Genomic DNA, 27,831 nt, shown 5'->3' with positions numbered 1-27,831 from the left:
ATTGGTGTACAAGATCTGGGATAAAGAGCCTTGGTGTTTTCTGAGAATAGGGAGATCAGAAGTTACTTTGTCTTACCATGAACACATTTCATGCCACCAGAACTAGGGTAAGGGATGTGAGGTGCTTGGAGCATGAAATGTAAAGAAGCACTCATTCTACTTGTTCGTGGTTGTGAAAATGAATGCCTCCTTAAGTTTTGCACCCTGAGCCCTTCACTTGCCTCATCCTTCTATGGTCCTGAAAATGTGGATTGGTCACACTACAAAAGTCTCAGCCTTGACATCTCATCACCCCGTGGATCTGCAACCAGACCCTGAGGAAGTGAAATGAGGCTCATATAGGCTCCCTAGGTAGTGACAAGCATGGTTTCTGGGAGATGGAATTATTGGCCATTCTCCCAATTGTTATAGAGCCTGACAAAAAAGACTCTGCATACACTGCATCTTCTTAGCATCATAAATAGGTGAAAACTGCCACTTCCACCTGCGCCTGTGTCACCATTTTGCCATGAAGTTTGGCAATGCACTGGGACACAGAATGGAGGTGGGAAGAGCTGAATTCAAAAGGTTACATACCTGTCTGGTTGCAGGGATGGCAGAAGTAGCAGCTGGAGGAAATCCTCTGTTCTTCTGGACCCTGAGTCTAGATGAACTACCATCCCATTTGCCAAAGATTTATGAATCACATAGTCAGTTTCACAATTTTGGGTCAAAAATAAGTTATCCAAGGAACAATAAATACCAAAATACAGATAATAAAAGGAAATTCTGAAGCAAAGTTCAAAATTTTAGTCAGGACAGGTATGCAGTAAAAGCAAAAGTGGTAAAGCACTTCTGGGAATGGCTGAGTAAGGACCTTCAAAAATCCACTCCTTACATGAAAGCAGTGAGGGTGCCAGAAAGAATAATCAGAATCAGACTTTTTCAGAACTCTGGAAATTAACTGGAGACTTGCAATAATCCAAAGCATATTTATTTTTAAAAAAACTAAATCTTGATAAGAACAAGATTTAACTTGCCCAGTTCCAATGTCACTCTCCCCAGCTCCATGGTAACCAGGAAAACCATAAACCTAATGGCTACTGAAGAGGGAGAAGGGGTTTGAAGCTACTCTGAAGCCCTATCCCTAGGGAATTGTCACTATTTGAGCTGTCTGAAAGCTCCCTGAAAAATTCCAGTCTTGGGATCTGTCTTTATTTAATCTGATTCAGAGTTTGCTCTGTGTGAACAGTCTATCCCTAGGTCATTTGTGGAAAAGAATAAGTGACAATGGCTTAGTATTATAACCATCTGGGGTGATGTTAACAGGGCTAACAAGAAGCTGACCAACAAACTCAGAAGAAAAAACTGGAGAATGAGATGCCCAGAGCGGGATTTGAAAAGCTCCAGCATATTCTTGGGACATAGATATCCACCCACATGTACAGTACTGGGCACATGCCTAGAAAAGACCTCAGACAGCCTCAATCTCTCATCTCTAACTGACCTTGAGGCTATGCACATACAAGAGGTGAAGCCTCAGGCAGAATTGTAAACTGCCCGCCAGGCAATGAAGCTATGCCCCAACACATACACAGAGCCGCCTTTGACAAAGACTGGGGGATACTGTTTGAAGGCATTAAAAGAAATCTCTGTCTATTCATTAGCTGACCTCTAGGCCAAGTTTGGCCTAGACTTCAGTGGCATTATGCAATAAAGATTACAGATGTAACAGAAAAAATTGTTCTGAAAATCCATTAAACAAACAAGCAGCAGCAGCAACACAACAACGGAAGAGAAACAACAACAAACCCTGGGGGAGGATCTGATTTCACATTAAAATATTTAAAACATCCAATGTTCAACAAAATGTTATGAGGCACACAAAGAAACAGGAAAGTATGGTCCTTGCACATGAAAAAAGAACTAATAAGTGAGTTTAGCAAGTTTCCAGGAAAAACAAGATTCATATACAAAAAATTAATTGCTTTTCTAAACACTAGTAATAGTCAATCTGAAAAAGAAACTAATAAGACAATCCCACTTAAGACACTAAAACACATAGGAATAAACTTAACAAATGAATGCAAGATTTTTACATGGAAAAATATAACACATTGTTGCATGAAATTAAAGAAGTCCTAAAGAAATGCAAAGACATCCTGTGTTCATGGATTGAAATATGTTGTATTGTTATGATGTAAAACGGCCATAATTCAATGTACAGACTCAATGTGATCTTTATCAAAATTCCAAGTATTTTTTTGCACAAATTAACAAGCTAATCTAAAATTCATATGGAAATGCAAGGGTCTCAGAATAGCCAAAACAATCTTAAAAAAGAAGAAAAAATTGGATAGCATACTTGACAATCTCAGAGCTTATTTTGAAAAAGACAGTAATCAAGGCTATGGGGTACTGGCATAAGAATAGAAACATAGACCAATGGAAAAAAATTGTGTCCCATATATTTTTGGTCAATTTATTTTTGACAAGGATGCCAAGATAATTCAATGGGGGCGGGGTGGGAACAGTTTTTTTTTTTTTTTCAATAAATGGTGACAAGACAACCAGATATCCACATGCAAAAGAATGAGGTTGGATGCCAACTTAGTACCATATAAAAATATTTAAATGAATCAAAGACCTAAATAAAACAGATAAATCTCTTATGGAAAAATGCAAGAGTAAAACTTTATGACTTTGGATTAGATAACTTCTTCTTAGATAAGACACTAAAATGTAAAAGTGAATAAAGGAAAAATAGATAAGTTGGACTCAATAAAAAAAAAAAACAACCTTTTTTCTTCAACGCATACCAACAAGAAAGTGAGAAGATGACCCACAAAATGGCAGAACATATTTTCAAATCATGTCTTATAAGGAACTCTTATATTCACCATAAGTAAAGGATTCTTGCAAGTTAATAATAATAAGAGGATAAAAAACACAATTGAAAAATGAACAAAGATATGACACCAAAAGCACAGACACAAAAGGAAAAGGACCAATAAATCAGACCACATCAAAATTAAAACCTTTTGTGTATCAAAGAACACTATCAAAGCCGAAGAGGTGGTGCATGCCAGTAATCTCAAATGACTTGGGAGGCTGGAGAAGTAGGATCCACAAGTTCAAGGTCAGGCTCTGCAACTTAGGGAGACTCTGTTTCAAAATAAAAGAATAAGACTTGGGGATATAGCCCAGTGATAAAGCATACCTGGATTCAAGATTCAATCCTCAGCAGTAGAAAAAAATAAAGCGTACTATCAAGAGAGAAAAAAGATGGTGGAATGGAAAAATATTTCCCTGTATCTGTTAAGGGGTTAATGGCCAGAATATATAATATATTATATTCTGTTTTACTGTTCCTACATCCCAACATTAAAAAAAGCAAACAAGCCAATTTAAAAATGGGTGAAATGACTTGAATAGATATTTCTTCAAAGAAGATTTACAAATGGTCAATAAACACATGAAAAGATAATGACATAATTTCCCTAAGCATTAGGGAAATCTAAATCAAAATCACATACCCATTGGAATAGCTATAATTAAAAGACATGGAAAATAATAAGTGTTGGCAAGGATGTGGAGAAATTAGAACCCTTGTGCATCACTTATGTGGCGTGGTAACTGTGGAAAATAATAAAGCATAGAATTGCCATATTATCCAGCAATTCCATTCCTGGGTATGTTCCCAAAAGAACTGAAAGCAGGAACTCAAGCAGATATTTGTACACCCTTGTTTGTAGTATTATTCACAATAGCCAAAAAAGCAGATTCAACCCAAGTGTCTGTTGATGAAAAATGGATAAAGAAAGGTGGTATATATGTACAATTCCCCTTTTTTTTAAAGGAAGGGAATTCTTATACATATTACAATATGGATAGCTCGGTACGTTGGTACATGCCTATAATCCCAGTGACTCAGGAAGCTAAGACAAGAGGATCACAAGTTCAGGTCAGACTTCACAACTTAGTGAGACCCTAAGCACATTAGTGAGACCCTGTCTCAAAAAATAAAAAGGGGGGCTGGGGATGTGGCTCAAGCGGTGGCGCGCTCGCCTGGCATGCGTGCGGCCCGGGTTCGATCCTCAGCACCACATACAAACAAAGATGTTGTGCCTGCTGATAACTAAAAAATGAATATTAAAATTCTCTCTCTCTCTCTCTCTCTCTCTCTCTCTCTCTCTCTCTCTCTCTCCCTCTCTCTCTTTAAAAAAAATTCATTTAAAAAAAAATAAAAAAATAAAAAGGGCTGGGGATGTGGGATATGGAAGCCAAAAACAACAATATGAATGAACCTTGGAAATACTATGCTAAGTAAAACAACCAGTCAGTCACAAAAGAAGGAATACTGCATGATTTTAATTACATGAGCTATCTACAATATTTAAATATAAAAACAGAAAATAGGATTGTATTTTCTGAAGGTTGGGGGTAGAGGGACATGGGAAATTACTATTCAAGGGTACAGAGTTTCAGTTTTGCAAGACAAAAATGTTTTGGAGATGGATGGTGATGATGATTCTACAACAATGTAAATGTACTTCATGCCACTAAACAGTACACTTAAAAATGTTAAAAGAATGATCAAAGTAACCAAGTAGATATTTATCCTAGAAAGATGTACAAGTGGCCAATAAACACATGAAAAAACTCTCAGCATCATTTGCCATTAGGGAAATGCAAATCAAATCCAGATCCTACTTAACCCAGAGGATGGCTACAATCAGAAACAGGCAAAAAGAAGTGTTGGCGAGGTCATGGGGAAGGTGGAACCCTCAGTCAGACCTGCTGCTGAGATTGTAAAATGGAGCAGCCACTTGGGAAAACTGTCCAGCAGTTCCCCACAAAGATTAAAATATAGCTGCCAAGTGATCTAGCAGTTCCACTCCTTAGTATATATACAAGAGAAATGAAAACATATCCACATAACAACTTATACACAAAGTTTTACAGCAGCATTATTCCTAGTAGCCAAAAAAAGGAAGCAGCCTAAATGTTCATCAACTGCTTAATGGATGATCACAACATGGTATATGCATACAGTGCGTTACTATTTGGTTGTTAAAAGGAATGACTGATAAATCCCACAACATGGATGAGCATTTCGATGCATTTCATTAATGCAAAGTGAAAGAAGTCAAGGCTCACAGCCCTGAGAATGAAACAGTCCAGGGTTGTTTTCCTGATTCTGGTCATTACAAGCTGCATACCCTTGAAGAGTTTTCTTTGAGCCTCTTAGTTTCTGTTTCTGCAATTTTTTCGTGGCATAATAAGAGGACTGAACTCATGAGATCCTAAGGATAAAATGCGTTAAAGTACATGCAACTCTGTAAACATAACACTCTCTCAATAAGATATAACTTCAAACATCATCATGATTATCATTGTGGTTGGGGGCTGGTTTCAGTCATGCTACACCTCTTTGTCAGCCATGGAGCTATTGGAGGGCTCTTGGTGTTGGAATGTTACTTTATAGTCTTTGAAATCAACTCTTCAGTCCCCCCCAAAAAAGCTTTCAGGCACCCTGAATCTACTGTCCCTCAGCTTTCCTCTGCCAGGTTCCTACCCTTTGTTCACTGTTGGAACAACCATTTTAAAGCCCTATCCAGCTGGGTGCAGTGGCATAGCCTGTAATCTCTGCAGATCAGGAGGCTGAGGCAGGGGGATCACAAGCTCAAAGCCAGCCTCAGCAACTTAGTGAAGCCCTAAGCAATTTCGTGAGACCCTGTATCAAAATAACAAATAAAAAGGGCTGGGGATGTGGCTCCATGGTTAAGCTCCCCTGGTTCAATCTCTGGTACAAAAAAAGGCCCTATCCAGCCCATTTCATAAAAATAAACAAAACACTTCTCTTTCAAACTTCTCTCTATCCTTTTTTTCCTCAATCGCTCTCTCAGTCCCATTATCTGTGCCTGTATCTCCAGTGTACATATAACTTGCATTCTGCCATGCCATATTATCACAGCCTAATTATTCTTCCTACCCTTGAGACAGGGGGGTAAACTGGGGTCAGAGAGTGTTCGGATAGGTTTTCTTTGTAGTTTATCATAACCATTCATGTGGCTTCAGTTGATTGCTGGAAATGATGAGTCTTCAGTGCTGACACCCTGTAAAACAGCAGAGGCCTGGCTTCACAGTGCCTTTTGCTGTTCTCTGTGGGCTTCAGAAGCATGCAGAGCAAATACCAAGATGCAAGGCCAAATCCATGACTAGGAATATTAAGGGATCTAAGGCGGCAGCAGCAGCATAGATGAAGTACAAATTCAGTCTGGATTTCGTCTCTGACATCAACAGGGGAGAAATACTGTAAACTGCTTTTCTGGCTGGCAAGGAGTCTAGAAATGTATATTAAACTATGCCAATGGTTTTAAAAGCAGATTTTGATTTCTTCTTGTTCTCTAAAGCATGCAGAGCAATGCCAAAATGAGAATTTCCACTCAGCAGAAGCCCCCTATAATGGGCTTCCATTAAAATGTCTTGTTTTATGTGGTTCCCTTAGTTCCAGTGTCTGTGCCCATGGAAATCAGAGAGATCAAAGGCACTAATGGTTGTGTAAATACCAGGTGACCTCTTCTTGGTATTTCATATGTTTTTGATTTGATGACTGAGTACTTCCCTGCTAGTCATATTTAACAAAGATACCCTCTTGGAGAGTCCCCACATGCTCACTCTGCTGATCTTTATCCCTGGCTGTCTATGTGTTTTATCCAGTAGTTGTTTTGTTGTCATAGACCTGCACTACAACTATTGCTGTGGGTGTAAAATGATGTGGCCACTATGGAAAATGGTAAGGAATTTCCTCAAAAGATTTAAAATATGATTGCCGTATGATCCAACAATCTCAGTTCTGGATATATAGCAAAAGAATCAAAGGAAGATCTCAAGGATAAGCTGGGCAGAGTGGTGCACACCTGTAATCTCAGCAACTTGGGAGGCTAAGGCAGGAGGATCACAAGTTTAAGGACAGCCTCTGTAACTTAGAGACTCTGTCTCAAAACAAAAATTAAAAAGGGTTGGTGATGTAGCTCTATGATAGAGCACCCCTGGGCTCAGTCCCCAGTACCACATGGTTGTACAGGCACACACATGACAGAGAGAAAGAAAGGGAGGGGGATGAGAGAGAGAGAATGAAAGAGGGACAGAGAGAACACACTTCACATACTCAAGTTCATCGCACCATTATTTACAATAGCCAAGCAGTGAAACTTAATTGTCTATTAATGGATAACCTGATAAAATATGTTATGCACATATAATGGAATATTATTCAGTCTTTAAAAAAGAAGGAAACCTTGTCACATGCATAAATACTGAGGACTTTATGCTAAGTGAAATAAGGCAACCTCAAATACTAGAGAATGTGGTAAATAATGTTAAATGCAAGTGATGTCTTTGTGTTTTTTCTTATTATAATATTAGTTTGTTAAATTATCTGAAATAATTTCAATCCTTTATTCTTAATTGTGGAAACCAGAAATTGCTTCTCTCCCTCCTTTTTTTCAATATCCTCCCTTGCATTTAAAAATCTTTGTTATCATTCTCTCCCCATATGATTTTTTTCTTCCTCCATTTTGACTTTTTTCTCTTTCCTCTTTTTCCTCTATCATGTCTCCTTTCTCTCTTTTCCTATTAAATCCTTGCCCTCTCATCTCCTCCTTACCTCCTTGTCTTCCCTTCTTTCCCTTTCCCCTTTTTATCCTCTCTTCTCTCTTTAAATTTAAGAACCCCATAAAGGAACCTTGGAGAGGTGTGGAACCAACACTGAACTAGCACCCATTGTCCCCACTAGAGGGAGACAGGCTGTACTTTCCTCTTAGTGACCAGAGGTACAAATATCATGTCCTTTCCTTTGGAGGGGATATCTTGGCATGCCACAAACCACTGAATATCAAAAGCTTCATTGATATGATAGGTTATCTCAATCTTTTTGTATTTTTCTTTTACCCTCTGGATACAGGTGTCTTACCAAGAACTCCATGTGCTAACTACTACTTGCTTATCTTGTTAAATTAACATGATATCACCATTATAGTAGACCAATGTGATGCTTTAAGGGATGTCCACATCCCTCTGGACTATATGAAGATAGAGGGCTGGCAAGATGAGAAATCTTGGGAAACCTTGGGAAAAATGAGAAATGCGTGTTATTGTTTTGTCAGTCCCATGTGAGTGTGAACTGCCTCTGGCGATCTTTCCTGATAAGGATAGAAAAGAACAGTATTCTCTAGATGTCAATAACCACATGCTATACCTTGAGATTTCATTCATTTTATCTAGAAAAGATACTATATACAAATCAGCAGTTAAAGTTAGGGCTACTATTTGGTTGGGTTTAGAATAGTCTACTATCATTTTTTTCAGGATCTATCTGGTTTTTGTGATGCTCAGTGTGATGAACTACATGCTGATATCATGGGAACAACTACCCTACATCATTTAGGTGTCTAAGGGTGACACTGATTTCTGCCATTCAAAGAATTTTAACTCACCATTTTTCGGGGGAGGGAGTAAGAGGGCAGTTTCAATAATGCATGTTGTTTCATAAAGCAGAGGTCTCTTCCTTGTTTGAAAACAAGGGAGGAGAATACTAGCTTTGTACATGGAGGAGTGACCCACATCTGCAAGTCTGGAAGGGTCAGAGGAATTAGGTAGTCAAGACTTTTGAGGGCATCAACCCAAATTCACCAGTCTAACCTTAGCCAACTCATTCCTAATCAAGACTGTAACTTCAGCATATCAGATCTGATAGAATGCTACCTTCTCTGGAGATCTGTTACTCTTTATCTTTTCAACTTTATTGAGGTATAATTGGCAAATTGAATACATCTGGTGTGTATGTGATGTTTTGATATATCCGTACATTGTGAAATGATTATCACAAACCGGCTAATTTATAATTAAATCTTAGCTGGTTTTCCCATTGCAAGGAGCTTAACATAAGGTCCTAAGCACCTTAATGTGCGTTAGTTTAATTATATCATGTCTCTCTTTCTCATAGCATGACTCAGAAGAGACCATGAATTCTGAATTGAAGATTTATGGAAGCAAACCCTCAATGTAGGGATGTGGATAAAGAAAGAAGAAGCAAGAGAAGAATGGCAGACAGAAAGTACACAGAAGAAAAACTCCACAAACTTGGCACTTTTTGTCCTGTTGCAGTATTCTATTCCATCTGCAACTATGTGCTAATAAACCAGGCTGTCACAAAGCCCCAACCTTGATGGGTGAAGAAACACCAATCTGTAGCCCTGCCTGGGCCCTGTGGTAGATGTAGATTTGTTTACTGTTAGCAGGGGATTCATGTCTTCCCTACCAGAATTCTTGGCCTAAAGATGTAAATAAGTTGTAAGTACATTAAGTTGCTCCTGACTCTGGTGCCATCATAACAAATCATTTTTCTCATTTTCATAAATGAATAATTACTCTGGCTCTCTGAGCAAAGCAAATCTGAACACTTTTATTAACAAATGAATATGTAGAAATACTTTCTTGAAACCACATACCAGAAAGAAAACAACCAAAGCTGAAAGATTTTCACTAGATTACAGGCAGGGCTTGGGGAACCCCATGGGCCTTAACAACAAGTGATCAGATGGTCTTATTTTCTGGCACCTGATAAGGGTATGTATAGGTAGCAGAAAGAAAAACAAACTGAATTTGCACCCCCCCTGTCTGGAGCTGGGAATGGCTTCCTCCTGCTGTGAGTAGAGGGTGAAGGCTCTGCATGGGACTCCCCCTCTACCCCACACATAGACACTAAAGAAGAAGAAAACAGCGATTGCCCACTCAGGCGAGTCTAGCTGCAGGCTAACTAAATCTGCATATGTGTATCATCTGCATTTGTCACTTCCCTGCCTCTTTTCCTGTCAATTTTCAGGGATTTCAAAGCTGGAACTTTTGGAACAATGAAGAGTCTTCCATCTTCCCTCAAAGCTGGCTTTGACTCCAAATATTTCTGGAGCAGTGAGCATTATGGGCTAGTCTCTTTCCTTCCCAGCAGAGATCTCCTGTGTCTCCCCACCCCCAACAAAAGAATCTGTTCATCTCATGATGCTTTTGTTTTGTTGTTGTTGTTTCCAAGTAAGAAGAATATGATACATCTGTTTAATCATTTATGATGTCTATCCTTACTACCACCTCTTCAGCTCAATTATTTCTCAGACTTTTCCAAGACCATTGCAAAAATCTTCTAATTGATCTTCCTTTCACCAGTCTCCTCACCTTTGAATCTCTTCTCCCATCTGGCCCAGATAAGTGCTTCTATCCCACAAGCCTACCCACAGCACTCCCTTCCTTAAATCCCTTCACTTATCTAGGCTTGTTGGCACACGCCTGTAATCCCAGTGACTTGGGAGACAGGCAGGAGGATCACAGGTTCAAAGCCAGCCTCAGCAACTTAGCAAGATCCTGTCTCAAAATAAAATTGAAAGGGTCGACTATATAATTCAGTGGTAGAGTGTCCTTGAATACTGGGGGGAAAAAAAAGACCTTTGCTTATTATATCAGCTTTTGGGAATCAGAAGTCTGGGCACATTCTAGCAGGGCCTCTGCTCAGGGATCTTACACAAGGCTGTAATCAAGCTGCAGTCTGAGGCTGCTGTCTTATCTGAGGTTCAACTGGGAGAAGATCTGCTTCAAATCTCAGGTGATTCTTGGCAGGATTCAATTCCTTATAAGCTTCCTGAGGACTTCAATTTGTTCTTGGTTGACAGCTAGAGGCCATCCTCAGCTCCTTCTCCATATAGCAGCTTGCCTCTTTGAGGCCAGCGGGGGAGAAAACATCTTTCTTAGCAAGATGACCATTAGAATCTTATGTGAGATAATCACATATATGTAATCATGCCTGTTCCGTCATCTGTGCCATATTCTATTACTTAGAAGCACTCATGGTCCTGCCAACCCTCCAGGGGGTAGAATTTTACAGAGCTGGGCACACCAGGAAGAAGAATCACATGGGCCAACCTAAAATCTGTCTGCTGCAATACATCACCACCTAGACTTAAAGTCACCATATTGTACAATTTCCTGGAGTACTCAGTAAATTTTTGCTAGATGAAACAGTACATAAACCAGAAGTAGATCACCTTAGGCACAAAAGTAGTTGAGGCATAGCATTATAGAAAGAATTTTGATATAGGGATCCAGGGTTTCATTTGTGTGGGTCTGTTGCTGTGACAAAATGCCTGAGAGAAACAACTTAAAGCAGGAAAGATTTGAGCTCACAGTTTCAGAGGTTTCAGTCCATGGTTGGCTGGCTTCATTTCTATGGGCCTATGATGAGACACAGTATGAAGGCAGAAGGGCATGGTGGAAGAAACTGTTAACCTTGTAGTGTCTGAGAAGGAGAGAGAGAGAGAGAGAGAGAGAGAGAGAGAGAGAGAGAGAGAGAGAGTGAATGGATGGGCTGGAAACAAGGTAGTCCTCAAAGTCACACCCCCTATGGACCCACTCCCTTCAAGTAGATCTCACCTTCTTCAGTTCTATCACCTCCCAATAGTTTCAACAGTTACACTGGAACTGATAGATTAATCCATTGATAGATAAGGTCAGAGCTCTTATGATACAAATGCTTCCCAAAAGCCCCACCTCTGAACATTGCTGCATTGGATACCTAACCTTCAATACAAGAACCTTTGGGGAACATTCCAGATCCAAGACACAAGAGTTTTCTTATCTACAAAATGAATGTCATAAACCAGATGATCTTTAAGAACATTTCTATCTATAAAAGTCTGAAATTCTGCCAGGCATGGTGGTACATGCCTATAATCCCAGAGACTTGGGAGGCTAAGACAGAAGGATGGCAAATTCAAGGCCAGCCTCAGCAACTTAGGAAGACTCTGTCTCAAAACAAAAATAAAAAGGGCTACGCTTGCAGCTCGGTGGTAGAGGGTCCCTGAGTCAATCTCTTGGAAATTTTTTTCTTAAATTCTATAGAATCTGGGGCTGTGGTTGTGGCTCAGTGGTAGAGCACTCACCTAGCATATGTGAGGCCCTAAGTTCGATCCTCAGCACCACATAAAAACAAATAAATAAAATAAAGGTATTGTGTCCAACTACAACTAAAAAATGAAATATATAAAACAAATTCTTCAGCATCTATTTTTATCCTACTTTCATTCATCCCTGCCTTTTTGTGACCTAGTAATAGCTAATGCATATATCACACTTACTTTGTGCACACATTCTTTTAAATGTTTGGATATTTTAAATTCATTAGAGGATAGGTTTTATTTTATGGATGAGACAACTGAAATTTAGATAGTTAAGTAACATCAATTTGACCCCAAGTTGTATGAAGTAACCCCTATGCAGTAGTTTATCTCTAAATGAAGCAGGAAAGAAAGAGAAGGAGAGAAATCTCCTTTACAAAGCCTGGCTTGCCATATTTAGGACTTCCTTTTTTCCAAGGATCAAATTGAAGGTTTATGCTCCATGAATTTGGGGAAAAGAAAACTAGAAAGTTATTCTAGTTCCTTCTCAAACCTGGCATCTGCTCAGAGCATAGAAGGAATATTAGTGGGACCAAAGCTCAGTGCCAGCCAGCAATGAGAGTGGGAAGAAGACTGAGATGTTCTAATAGGGAATTAAAAGACTCAATGTGGAATCCCTCCACCCTCTCCTGCCCCAAGCAGTGACTGGCAGGCACCATCTCCCTTAGGTCCTTTCTTATCTGTCTTGCTGAACAATGCTCTTTCCATGTTGGGAATTTCCAAGGAGAAAGAAAAGTAGGTGGGGGTCAGGCTGGTATAGACAGTGGGAGGGAGTTGGTGAGAAAGGCAGCGAAGCAGAACATACCCAAGAGTGACAGTTTCTTGTTCATTAAATGATCAACTCCCTGACAGAACAGACTGAGTCAAACTAAATCCTTATTAGGCCTGAACTGGACTGGCCTACTCCTGACACTTTGCTCTATAAGTCATTCTTTTATTTCTCTACTAGGCATAATCCTATATCAAAGAGCAAGGTGCATTCTGACTTTGTATTACTTTCCTATGAAGTGGTGGTTTCTGGTGCAGGGAAAGATGTAAGGCTAAATCATGCATTGTGATCTCTCAACCCCTCTGTATCTAAATTAAATAGAAAGTCAGAATCATGGCAAGCTGCCTACTTTGTCCCACCCTTGGAGACTACATTTTAACTTTTATGGAATGGAATAAACAATTTAATGGAGAGGAATAAAAATTTATGTCCTTAATGATCACCTGGGAAAGAAGGAAAATGCTTGTCAACCTCCTTGACCCAGCCTACAGAAACAAAAGATGATATGTGGGCTGAAGATACATTTGTTCCATACTCTGGGGTGTAGGAGGGGCAGGGATGGTCTCTAAGTCTCTGGGGTGCCATTTATAGTTAGCTTGCAATTCTGCCTGAGAAAGTTAGTCCTGGGAGGCAAAGCAACTTGCTTGCTGTAGTGTTTCTGAATATGCTGCCTGTTTATGCTTCTCACATCAAAACAGCTTACAGAAGTTTCAATTTAATGGGGGAAACAGTGTGATGAAAAATCCTTCTGTTTGAATAACTAGATGGTTTTAAAGATGGAGAATTCAGAAGTTCTAGCCTAGCATAAGAACATGATGGTTGGAAATGTGGGCTCTCAAGTAGACTGGTTTCAAATCTGGGTGCTCCTGTTTATTAGCTGTGCAACTGTGAGCAAGTTATTCAACTTGCCTGTGCCTCAATCTTCTCATTTGTGCAATGAACATAATAATAGTTCTGTTATAATTTGGATGTGAGGGGTCTCCAAAAAGTTCATGTGTGAGACAATGCAAGAAGATTTAGAGGAAAAATTATTAGATTATGAGAGTCTGTTTTTTAAGAGAGAGAATTTTTTAATATTTATTTTTTAATTTTCGGTGGACACAACATATTTATTTTATTTTTATGTGGTGCTGAAGATTGAACCCAGCGCCCCGCGCATGCCAGGTGAGCACGTTACAGCTTGAGCCACATCCCCAGCCCGATTATGAGAGTCTTAACCCAATGAGTGGATCAATCCCTTGATGGGATTACCTGAGTGGTAACTAAAGACAGGTGGGGTGCGGCTGGAGGACGTGGTCATTGGAGGGCATGGCTTTTGGGCATATATTTTGTATCTGGCAAGTGTAGTCTCTCTGTTTTCTGATCATCATGTGAGTCCCTTCCCTTAGCCACACTCTTCCACCATGATGTCCTGCCTCACCTCGAACCCCCCCAAAATGGAGCCTACTGTCCATGGACTGAGACCTCTGGAACCATGAGCCCCTAAATAAACTTTTCCTCCTCTAAAATTGTTTTGGTCAGGTCTTTAAGTCACAGCAGTGAAAAAGCTGACTAAAACAAGTTCGTACACCCATAAAAGTATGTTATGAAAATTAAATGAGTTAAAATTTGTAAAGTGCTTTGAATACTGCCTGACACCTATTAAATATATGAAAGAGTAAAATAAACATTTATTCACTGCCTAATTTTCTTAAAATAGAGATTTTTCTCTCTGGTTTCACCTGACTACCCTGGAAAGTAGATACCGTTATTCCTCATTCATTGATATGGAAGTTGAACCTCAAATAGGTGATGTGACTTCCCCAAGGTCACATAGAGTTGGACACACCTAGATTTTAAGACCAAGTCTACCTATGTAATAGCTATTATTATTTAAGAAAGTTGATCTCATCTTTCTGGACTTCAATTTTCTCATCTGGAGAATGTAATCAATAAAATAGAACTCAAAGTGTTTTGAAAATTAAATGAGGTGATGGGAAAAAAATATTCAGAATGATGCCTGTCACATATACACCAGGAAACTTGAGCTCCTTTATTGCAGAACAACATTCTAAAATCATAGACTACGCATTTTGACCAATAGCACCATAATTTATACTTGAATTCCTTAAAATCTTCAGATGGATATTGCCTGGTCCTATCCCCCATGATTGATCTACACTGACATAGTTTATAAACTAGAATCAGAACATCTTGTGCACTTAACATATCCTGATCTTGTTAGGTCTACATTATCTGATTCAAAATCCAATATATGGGGGAAATGACAAGAAACACAGCAAGCAAAGGGAAAGTCAAAAACACATTTCAGGATGATAACAGAATATGTTTCTGAAACTGGCTGCAATATTATTCATCATCCTACAAGCTTTTTTTTTTTTTTTTTTTTTTTTCAATGTGGTCTTGCCATTCCTCCCAATGAGAATGAATTTGAACTGGGACTGATACCACCAGTTATCAGTGACAGTCCTGCTTCCTCACATGTTGAAGCTTGAACATCAGAGAAGCACACTGAGGCAAGCATTTAAAGCAGGGTTTATTTAAAAAGGGGTAACATAGACCCCTCCTGGGAGGGAGAAGGGGGCCATAGCTGGTATCCTGGTATCCCCAGAAGCAAGGTGTTCTGCCCTTTCTATGTGTCCTAGGCTTCCTTTGTTCTCCTGCCCTCTTCCCCTTATCTTTCTCCTTCCTGCGTTCCTGACTAGGCCCAGGGATGCTTGCTGGGCTGGCCAAAAGGTGGGAAACAGGTGGACTGAAGGTGGAAGGGCAGGATGGAGCAGGCCAGGACACAAATAACAACCTTATATCTCCCTATAGGGAGGGGCAATTCCTGGGGCAGGTTACCTTGGCAACAGGTTGGAGCAGGGGCAGGTTCTTGATAAGGGTGGAAGAAGGCTCTGAAGGAATGAACATTTCAGTCCCTCAGGGGACAGTCTCCAACTTTCAGGACTCACTCAAAATTGGCCTGACTTGTTCTGACTTGACTCATTTTACCTATCTATACTGACTGCCTGTCTAATTCTGGCTTCAGTTCTGTGGCCTGTTTAGACCAGCAGAATGTGGCAAGAGTAACAGCATATCTTCAAAGGTTAAACCTTTGAGAGATCTTCATTTTATGCTTTTCTGTTTGGAATATTTATTCTTGGAACCAAGCCACCATCTGTGAAAAAGCCCGAGAAGACCCATACAGAGGACCACATGGAAGAAACCAAGGCCCTCAATGAACAGCCTCAGCTGAGCTCCAAGCCAGGGGCCAGCACTAATCGTCAGCTCCATGAGTCATTTGGAACTCCTAGCTATCCCAGTAAGCCAGCCAATACCACACAAAGAAGACGAATCATCCAATGAATCTGCATATCGTAAGAAATTAAAAATTGATATTAAAATCATGATGTTTAGGGGTGTTTGTTACACAGAAATATGCAAATGACACTGCCATATTTAATAATTATGTTATATCCATGTGTACTGTTTACTTGAAAACATCTTTATTTTATTTTAATTTTTGATAAACATATTAATGAAGTTCAATGTGATATTTCAATAGATGCGTACAGCATAGCATGCACTGATCAAATCTAGCCTTCCTTTATTCAACCTCCCACTTCTTTCACCTCTTAATAATCATTATTCTATATTCAAGTTGACTTTTTACTTTCTTTAACTTCCATATATGAAAGATAATATGCAGTACATATCTTCTGTGTCTGGCTTAGTTCATTTAACATAATGTCCTCTGGTACCATCCACTTTCTGACAAGAGATTAATAACCAGATGACATAAGGACTCCAAAAACTCAACAACAACAAAAAGTAATCAAGTTAAAAAATAAGCAAATTTTTGAATAGATACTTCTCAGAACAAGAACTACAAATAGCCAACAACTATATTAAAAATGTTCAGAACATTAGCCATCAGGGAAATACAAATCAAAACTACACTAAGGGTTGGGGTTGAGGCTCAGTGGTAGAATGCTTGCTTCGCACATGTGAGGCACTGGGTTCGATCCTTATTGTGTTCATCTATAACTAAGAAAAATATTTTCAAAAAAATACACTGAGATATCTCATCCTAGCTAGAGTGACTATTATCAAAAAAAGACATAACAAATAAAAGCATCTTTAAATGATAAAAACCAGGAAAAAAGAAACCTATCATATAACTTCATAACATATTTGAGAGGTGATGCTCTTAAAAAATTAATGACACTTCCATGCTAATAGTATGTAGATCTATTCATATTTATAGAAGTGACCTTTTTACTATTATTTTAATGTTTTAAGCAGATATGCATAGTGGTCAGTGTAAAGAATATGGGTCTAGTTCCTATTGTGATTTTTATTACTAACCATTAAAAAAAATAGCCTGCTGCTGACGGAGGTTCAAATGATTGAGTTCTCTGTAAGACTTTCATATAGCACTGAGACCTGCTGAGAGAAAATATATGTCTTTTTGTGCCATGCCTTTGGTTGCTATAATTGATTTTTTCCTTATCGTTGCTATAAAATCTTATTTTATTTCTATGTTTCATGAATGGACAGGAATATGAGACCTATCAAAGAAATATAAATCAGGAATCTTAACATGGGTGGCATGTATGTTGTGCAATTCTTCATTTATTCATTCAAAAGTCATTGCTTCACTTTCAGGAAAATGGATGGAACTATAGACCATCATGTTAAGTGAATTAAGTCAAACTCAGAAGGTTAAGGGTTGTATGATTTCTCTCATATGTGGAAGCTAGAGAGGGAAAAGGAAAAGAGAGGTGGGGTCAGGGATCTCATGAAAATCAAAATGAGATCAGTAAAGAAAAAAGATCAAGAGATGAGAGACAGGGAGGAAAGAGGGAAGTGATGGGGAATGATATTAGCCAGATTATATTATTTTATTGTGTGCATCTATGTATATGTAACAACAAATCCCATCAATATGTACAACAATAATGTACCAATAAAAATAAGGAAATAAAAAATAAAAAGTAATTCTCAACTAATTGTAGATCAACTAATTATAGATCAAAATATATTTTTTAAAATTACATCTGTATGGAACATGTTCAGACTTTTCCCCTTGCTATTATTTCCTAAACAATAATGTAACAACTATTAGTATTCTCATTCTTTAGGAATTATAGGTAATGTAGAGATGATTTAATGTATACAGAACATATGTACAGGTTATATGCAAATACTGTACCATTTTTTAAACAGATTTCAGGCTCTGCAGATTTGGTTTCCTGAGCGGGGTTCTTAGAATAGATCCACCACAGATACTGAGGAATGACTGTGTACAATTGTGCAAATGTAATCCAGCATCTAGTTCAATCAACTTTCCACATATGCCTAACTAGAACTCATGAAATGATCCTAAACCTGGTGAAGACCTTGACAAGAACCTTCTCCTTTGCAATAGAATTACCTGCCTAATATTCTATTCCACATCCAACAACTGGAGATGTACAGAAGGAAGAGTAAAGACCATATTTTGTAAATCTACCCTAAATGAAAATTTTATGTTGAAAAAACACAATCCTAATCACTAATTATTGTTCAGCCATTGTGTCTGGATGCAGATGGTATTTGATCAGTGATAGCCAGAATTTTCAATTACTACCAATGAATTCTGAGTAAGAGAAAATTTGCCTTCAAGGTGAAGGAGCAAATGCTCACTTGATTTGTTGTTGCAAATAATTAATTAGAAAATTGTATCTGGAAATTAAAGGATCTGCAATGAAAGACATTTAAATAATGACCTTCTCAATGCAAGCCCAGGATGGGCCTATTTCTTCACTGTCTTTTTGACTGGTTTCTTTTTCTCTAAAGGACATTTTCCCAAAATGATTGTGCTCAAACAGTAGATAAAGTAAGCCTGTGATGCAGGCTATTGCATCCCAATTTCATTTAAACTACAATTCATTATTTTCTTCCTGTACTTAGTCAAGAACCCATTGTTCATTACTCTTTCATCACTCTGTGATTAGAACAATTTGTATGTGTCCCTTGTACATTGGCCAGATAATGAAATAATCATTTGTGCATCTACAGAGTGTTTTACACTTATTGTTCACAGTCTAATTCACTTTACAAAACCATTTTATCATTCTCTAACAAGAGGGGGAATCTCTAAGACTGGTGGTCATTGAAGACACCTCAGGGAAGACAGGCATGCTTCTAGGCACTGGGGAAACAGAATTCCTGCCATCTTGGAGCTTATACATTAGAGAGGGAAGATAGGCAATAAATAAAGAAGTAAAATGTATGATATGTAAGAAGATAAAAAGTGCTATTGAAAGTGATATAGAGAAGGGGAAAGGCATACTTGGTGTGAGAAATGTGTAATTTAAATAGGATTATTTAAGAAGGCCTCAGTAATAAGATGGCATTTCAACTAAGACCTGAAGGAAGTGAGGCAGTTGGCATGTTATATAGATACCTGGAAGAGCTGTCCAGGAAGGGAGAATAACTAATATGCAAAGGCCCTAAGGCAGAATCGTTCCTATGTATGTCTGAAAAGCAGAATAGAGGCCATGTGTTTAGAATAGGAGGAGGAGGAGGAGGAGGAAGAGGAGGAGGAGGAGAATGGGAAATGAAGTCCTATAGTTAATACACAGAGCTATTATTTAAGTTCTTATAGGCCACTGTCAGGACTTTGTCTTTTATGGGACTCTATTAGAACATTAATTGACGTTTTAACAGAAATCACTGTTTGCCACATTGGTAATTGTGGCTAAAGGCAGCAAAATCAGAAGCAACAGGATTAATTAGAAGGCTACTAGCAATAGTCTAGGTGAGAGATGACAGTGATTTAGATCAAGGTGGTAGCATTAGACATGGTGAGAAGAGATGACATTCTGTATATATTTTATAGGTAGCAAATGCATGACTTAATAGCAGATTTGATAGAGGCTATGAGAGAAAAAGAAGTCAGGGGTGACTCCAGGCTTTTGATCTGAGCAACTGAAATTGTGGGGTTACCATTTACTAAAATTGGAAGGCTGGTGGAAAAGCTTGTTTTGGTGAAGAGTTGAGGAGGCAGCTCTTTTATAATATGTTAAGTGTGGTGTGAGGTACATTTTAGACTCCTAAGAAGATATGTCATGTAGGTAATTGGGTATATACAACTGAATATAGGGAAGAGGTCCAGGCTGGGGATACAAATTATGGAGTCATCACCGTAGAGATGATATTTAAACCGTGAGGACTGATGGATCTCTGCAGGGGTAAAGATAAATGGAGAATACATCTAAGACATGGACTCTGGGCATTCCAATGTTTAGAAGTAAGGGAGAATCAGGAACCAGAAAAGAGTCCTAAAGAATTGACTAGCTTGCAGATAGTTGCAGCTGTGTGAGGGTTGCCACCTTTCTGTTGACACATGTTCATGATTAGAATCTCTTGGTGGATCTAATTAATTCTCTAACAAAGACCCTCCAATAAAAGGGAAATTAAATTATAGAAATAAGAAGATTCTTTGTGTTTAAAACACTAGAATTATAGAATGTTTCAATGCAAACAGACCTTAGGGATCATCTAATCATCCTCCTTTAAAGTACACACACACACACACAAACACACACACACACACACACACACACACACGGAGAAACTGAGGATAAACTCATAAGGTGGCACACCTGGAACTTAAACTGAGGTCTCCAGGCATTCTGGCTTGTGTTCTTCTATGTTAGTCAGCTTTCTGTCACTATGACCAAAATATCTGACAAGAACTACTTAGAGGAGGAAAATTTCATTTTGGTCTGTGGTTTCATAGGTTTATCCTTGATGGGCCAACTCCAGTCCTCTGGGCCTAAAGTGAGACAGAATATCATGGCCTAAGGATGTTGCAGAGGAAAGCTATTTAGCTCATGGCAGTCAGAAAGCAGAGAGAGCATGAGGAGCCAAAGATAAAATAAAATCCCCAAGGCTATACACCCCCAGTGATGTACATCCTCTAGCTATACCCCACCTACTTGCATTTACCACCCAGTACAATAGTCACTTTAACTGATTAGATTATAGCTCCCATAATCTAACCATTTACTTCTGAACATTCATGCATTGTCATATAAGCTTTCCAGGGAATATCTTATAACCAAACTATAACATTGTCACTACATGGCTAGCTCTCCTGGAGCATTGTGGGTGAGAATGCTCAAATAGATTCAAACTTTGAGGAGGTAATGAATAATGATTTCCTCCAAATGCCAAGAGTTGAGGTAAATAAAAGAATTATGACATCAAGGAGGAAGATCGCCAGCTGGTGTTTCCATTTCCTTTTTATAAATCTGTTTCTAGTCAATTAATTAAAAAGACACATGTTTTGCTCTCCAGATAGCACATATTATTATGTAAAGGCAAGCACAGTTTTACTTAGAAAAGGTCAGAGCCTGCATTTTAATGCTATGATGAGCTACTATTTCCCTCAGAAATTTTGTAATCATTAATTCATTGAGATCTTATGATGCTAAGTGGTTTGGGGGTCAAAAGATTAGATATCATCATTTACTAAGAAATCGCCCAGAAATGACAGTATAAATTTACATTTATTTTCTGACAGTCATCAAGGGAGATAGTTCAGGCTATCTACCTCCAAAACAATGAACTTCCCTTTACAAGACCAATTTAGCATCTTATATAACATATGATAGTCACTGGGAAGGCTTTCTCACTATCTATCCCCAACCTGTGTGAAGCACGTGATTGCACATGATAGGATGAAAGGTCTGAAGTTCAGAAATAGAATTACATCTTAGGCAGGTCCCAGCACTTAGAGGCCCAGTGTTGAGCTGAGCACAGAAAGGTAACTATGGAAGGACTGGGGCTCTCATGTGATTTTTGCTTTCTCTCTATACAGTGCTGATGTAGTTAGTCATGAGTAGTCCTGAATAATTTTGAAATAGACTATTTTGAAGTAGCTGAAGTTTGATGGGATCAAATTGAGCTGGCCATTTCCTCTTTATACCTATCTACTAGGGGAAGGGATGCATTAGCTCAAATTCCGTAGGGAATTATTTCTGTGAAATTCTTGTTAGAACTAGGGCAGAGCTGAACCTCTGCTAGCCAGTGGTCATCTAGTCAACTGTGAAAGATGCTCACTTAGACCAGATGAGGGCAGCAAAAGGCTGATCCTGGAGAATGGCTTTGTCTAGGGTCAACTAATTAGCCCAGAAGGCAGATACACAAAGATGCATATCCGATCTATGGTCCTTATTAGAAAGGACAAGGCCCTAAGAATTAAGCAAATGTGAGAGGGAGTGTAAGATATTTTAGGGAGAAATGAGGGAAATTCAGAAGCACATGCAGGGGAGGAAAATATATGTGCATGAGAGCCAAATTAAAAATATGAAAGGAAGGAAGTAACTCTCTGGTACCTATTTTGAACCAAGTACTTTACCCATGATGATAACTACTATCAGTTCTAAAACCATTTTTCATTCACCACTATCTGTTAGATATTGTGCTAGGTCACTATATGTTTATATACATGCATAAAATGTGTATATATGCATGTACATACACATATCCATTCATGTATACGTACATATGTGTGTGTATGTGTGTAGGTAGATAATATTTAAGCCATTACAGATGAAATCACTGAAGCCCTGGGTACTCTATTGATAGGAAGAAACAAACAGAAGAACTTGCAAGAAGCCCTAAAAAAGAGCAGCTAGTTGTTGTAATATAAATTATGCATTTATGTAAATATGAATTATATATACATGATAATTCACTACATGATTTTTGGTTGTGATGTCCCTTAAGTTATTTCTGATATTGATTATTTGTATCTTTTTTTCCCATTGCTCAAGTTGGCTAGAGTTTACTTGCACTACCCTGGGTTCAATGAAGAAACTATTCATACACTAATTTAAACAAAAATTTAATACAGATGATTTTCAATTTACAATGGTTTCACATTTTATGAGGGTGTGAAAGTGATACACCATACTTCAAATTTTGAATTTGGTCTTTTCCTGGGCTATCAATATGCAGAACTATACTTTTTTTGTGGGAAAATAGAAGGGATACCAGTAGAGTATATGTAGGGTACCAGCAGGAGGGAGGAGGGAAGAAAAAGCAGAGGTACTAGGGATTGAAATTGTCCAAATTATCTTGTATGCATGTATGAATATGTCACAACAAATCCCACTATTGCATTGTTAATGAACCAATCAAAATAAAAATATTTTACATACTTATTTACCTACACACAAATATGTATACATGGATGGATATGTGTATATACATGTGTATATATACAGTATACTCTAAAGTATACCCCTAATTTTCTCAGGATGGGCCTCGAACTTGTGATTCTCTTGTCTCAAACTCCTTGGTTGCTGGGATTATAAACATGTGCCAACTCTATGTACTTGGACTGGATGTCTTTTTATTTGTGAGAAGGGTAACAATTTTCTCACTTAGAATATTAAATTGGGAATGGTGGTGCACACCTGTTTTTTTGTTTTTGTGGTGGTGGGGATCAAACCCAGGGCCTCATGCATGCTAGACAAGCACTCTACCACTTAGCCACATAATTAGCCCCTGGGCTGCACACCTGTAATCCCAGCTAGGCTGGAGGATGGTCAAGTTCAAGGCTAGTCTTGACAATTTAGTGAGATCCTGTCTCAAAAAATTAAAAAGGCTGGGGATGTAGTCAGTGGTAGAACACTTCCCCACCCAGTATGTGTGAGGCCCTGAATTCAATCTCCAGTACAACCAAGACAAAATAAAACAAAACAACAACAAAAACAAACAAAAAAACAAAGACACACAGTGGAAAAAGTCATTTTATCCATATATAGCTTGTGAATTGTTTCTCAAATTCGATCACAGTCCCATTGAATATTCTGTGTATATGAAATAAAAATAGGAAAAGATAAAAATAATTAGTGCATACTAATTAATATATGCACATTATCAAGCAAAGAGAAAATATGAGAAGCTACTATAGTTCTTGTTTCTCTAATTATTCACAAGGTTATAATTGATTATCTATGGCTATTTTCTTCAACGGGTAGCTTTTTTTTTAAAATCAATTCCCTTTGCCCTCAGAAACAACTTCAGTTGTTCTCTGTTTTTTTCATGGCAGAGTACTCCAGACTTTTATTCCTGAAGGTTCTGATTACTCAATCATTCTGTTTGTTGGAATTCGCTGTAGTTTTCTATTAACATTTGTTATTGGTCATGGAAGTATCAAGAAACAACCCTAAGAATCTCCTGGATTTTAGATACAGTCTTTCTTGACTTCATTGTGTAGCAGCAATCAAATTTCTATTTTTTAATCTGGATCAATCATTCCAGTCAGTAATGCAGTACTTTTTTTTTCTTTTTTTTTTTTTTTGCCTGTTGGTTCAGTGATATAAGAATCCCAAAGGAAGCTGGACACAGTGATGCATACCTGTAATCCCAGCTAATCTAGAGCCTGAGGCAAGAGGTTTGCAAACTAAAGGCAAGCCTGGGCATTTAGTGAAACTCCCTCTCAAAATAAACAATAAAGAACTGGAGATGTAACTCTGTATAGAGCACCCCTGGGCCCCATCCCTGGTACTAAAAAGTAGGAGGAGACAAAGTAGTTTCAAGTGTAGTAACTTCTAATTTAGTGTAAATATTTTGTGTCTTTTGGTAGAAAAAGTTGATCACCAAATCAACAGAGCTTAAAGTTGCTGGAATCAAGGTGAAAATTAATAATGAAATAAGTCACTCCCACATTTATGTCTTGATTCCTGGTCCCATGTGATCTGGCAGTGGGTGATTTCTTCCAATCGGATTTATTTCAAGTCCCTAACCATGCAGCTAAACCATTAGCAAATGCTTAAATAATTACTGTGGCACTGTGGAATGTACTTCTGGCCATTCTTTAGTTTTCAATTTGTAGGTGGGATAAAAATATCTTGCAGTTTGTAAAATAATTAGGTTGATTTTTTTACGGGGAGGGGAGTACTTGGGATTGAACTCAGTCAGGGGCACCCCCAGTCCCTGGAGATAGGTTATTGAAAGACATAGAAAGACACCTAGAGATGTCAAGATAATATGTATCTCTACTTCCAGCCCAAGCTTGCTTTCATTGGTTCCCTTAACTTGACTAAGTTTTGGGGAACAGAGGGAGGGCATTCAGGGACATGATGTTATTTTTCCCCTTTGCTTTAGGGACTATACAGATGCTATCTTAAATGAGAATGTTTTCTTGAGTTCTTTTTCAGATAGATATTTGTTAATACAAAAAAGATGAAACATTTTTGTAGGATGATTTTGTGTCTTGCTATTTTAATTCATTCATTATTAGTTCTAATAGATTTTTGTATCTGTACCATCTTTAAGTTGTTGTTATTATTATTATTATTAATTGCTTCTTTTTAGATACACATGACAGTAGATAGGATTGTTATGGTTTGGGTGTGAGGTGTTCCCCCAGAATCACATGTGAGACAATGCAAAATGATTCACCAGAAACTGATTGGGTTGTGAAAATCTTAAACCAATCAGTGAATTAATCCCCTGACCGAGATTAACTGAGTGGTAAGTGAAGTGGTAGGGTGTGGCTGGAGGAGGTGGGAATTGGTGGCATGGCTTTGGATATATATTTGTATCTGGCAAGTGCAGACCTCTCTCTCTGCCTCCTGATGTAAGCTGCTTCTCTTTGGTACACTCTCCTGCCATGATGTTCAGCCTCATCACAATCCCAGAGAAATGGAGCCAGCCTTCTATGGACTAAGACCTCTGAAACCGTGGGCCCTCAAATAAACCTTTCCTCCTCTATAGTTGTTCAGGTCAGATCCTTTAGTCACAGCAGCAAATTATCTGACTAAAACAAGGATCATGTCATTTGCAAACAGAGATTATTTGGAATACAAGTGGCAAATATGGGCCTACTTATCTTGTATCAGCTCTTGGGAAGAAATGCTTTCTATTTTCCCTATTCATTATAATATTAGCTGTGGGTTTTTTGCAAATGGATTTGATTATGGTGAATAAATTTCCTCCTATACTTATGTTGAGAATCTTATCATGAAAGAATGAATACTTTGTCTGCCCCAGCACTGACTAAAAAAAAAAAGCTTTTTCTACATCTATCCAGATGATCATCTGGCTTTTATCCTTTCATACTGTCAATGTAGTGAATCACATTGATTGATTTTTGAATAATAAACCCAACTTGAATCCCAAGAATAAATCCCACGTCGTCATGGTATATAATATTTTTAATGTGTTTTGAACTCAGTTTGCTAGTATTTTATTGAGAATTTTTGCATGGATGTTCATCACAGATATTGGCTTGCAGTCTTGTGTTATCTTTGTCTAACTTTTTATCAGGGTGATGCTGGGATCATAAAATGAATTTGGAAGTCTTACCTCTACTTTTAGGTTTTGGAAGACTTAAAGAACAATTGGCATTGATTTTTATATGAATGTGTTTGGCAGAATTCACCTGTGAAGCCATCCAACTCTAGGTTTGTTCTGTTGGGAGGTTTTTAGATTACTACTCAAATCTATTTGTAATTGGTCTGTTCAGGCTTTCTAGTTCTCTTGATTTAGTTTTGTTAGATTGTACATTTTTAAAATTTATTCATTTCCTTTAGGGCATCAAATTTATTGCTGTATAATTATTTGTAATGGGGTGCTTATACCACTGAGATACTGAGTAGGTAGGATATTTAGATAATGAGAAATAGGCAGGTAGTTAGGGCAATGTGTTCCCAAAAGTCTTCTTTAAGTAGAATTTTGGTCTGACCTTACTTCAGTTCCTCTCATAATGATCCATTTGATTGAGAAACACAGCTCTTTCTTAGAAATATCCTGAGTCTCTGGCTGGGGCTACTCCCCAGCATGACTCAGGATCTCTGAGGATGATCTAAAACCTAATAGCATATAGAGATTTGCCTTTACTACAAACCTGATGGTGGGGGAGGGGCAGGCTCACTTGGAGATTTCCTTAGACCACAAACATGTTCTGATGACTCTGAGGCAGAACTTGCCCCATTAATTGATCAGTGCTGAGTGAGATATCTCCTTTTCTCTTTGCCAGACCTGTGACAACTTCTTCAAGGAAATATGGAGCCTGGTCTCAGACACTTTCCCACTGACCCATGGTTTTTACCAGCTTATATTTTGTCAGACTATGGGAAAAGATCATCTTGGCCCCTGAAGAAGAACATTGGGTCACACATGCCCTGGCGTACCTAACCTAGCAAGTCTCCTCAGGGAAGAAATTCTGCTTAGAGACCCTATTGCCTTCCTCCTAGAAATCCTAAGATACTTTGTTCATTGTCTCTTACAAGCTAACTTGCACTTAGACTGTGGAGTCCATTATCATCTGCTCCTTTTCTCCCCTGGAGCTCAAGCTTTGAGCCTATTACAGTAGGTACATAACTCCTCGCTATATAAAGAAGACTCCTTATAGAATGAACAGAATGGGATTTTAGAGGCCCTGATTACAGTCATAATGGCAAATGTGATATATGGAAGAGCTGAGAAAATTGATCCAGGGCACATGACACTTAGGTCATGACCCTTAAGACTGTCCCTCCCTTAGTACCATAACTGAGAAAGCTTTTGACCATCTCTTCTTAGATGCCCAACCTCACCTGCAGTGCCTTCATGACTGGTGGTGGGCATAATACAGAGAAACTAGGGTTTTCCCCTTTAATGTTAAAAAGATTAAAAAGTATGCATAAAGGGACTTTGAGTGGCATATCAGTCAGGGCGACTATTCTACTGGTTCAAGGTCTTAGTCATGATTCAGTAGATGGTCACCATGGCCTTGAAACCCACAGGGTATTCAGGGACACCTTGATCTAGTTCACACAATGGAGTGATGCTATATCAGTGGCTCCTTCACCTTCTGAATATAGCCCTCTAAGGCTATTTTTTAAAAAAAAATTTAGTTGTACATGGACATAATATCTTTATTTTATTTATTTATTTTTACGTGGTGCTGGGGATCGAACCTAGTGCTCAATCGCTCTACCACTGAGCTACAACCCCAGCCCAAAGGGTATTTTTTTTAAAGAACATGTTTTTTTTCCTCTCTTCTTCCCTCCCCCCACTCGGTAACAAGATTAAGGAGACAGTGTT

General features: G+C 38.4%; 1 long non-coding RNA gene across 1 annotated transcript in view; it reads left to right on the top strand.

The window, feature by feature from the left end:
* The window catches only part of LOC143639236 (uncharacterized), a 109,693-nt gene extending 99,342 nt beyond the window's left edge, over positions 1 to 10,351 (top strand). The window contains exon 3 of the long non-coding RNA XR_013154671.1: positions 8,990 to 10,351. This is a non-coding gene — a long non-coding RNA (uncharacterized LOC143639236). The remainder of the gene's footprint in view (positions 1 to 8,989) is intronic.
* The last annotated feature ends 17,480 nt before the right edge of the window (positions 10,352 to 27,831 follow it).

The sequence above is a fragment of the Callospermophilus lateralis genome, chromosome X, assembly GCF_048772815.1.
Source record: "Callospermophilus lateralis isolate mCalLat2 chromosome X, mCalLat2.hap1, whole genome shotgun sequence".
Classification (NCBI taxonomy): Eukaryota; Metazoa; Chordata; class Mammalia; order Rodentia; family Sciuridae; genus Callospermophilus; species Callospermophilus lateralis.
This window is presented reverse-complemented; position numbering and strand designations above follow the sequence as displayed.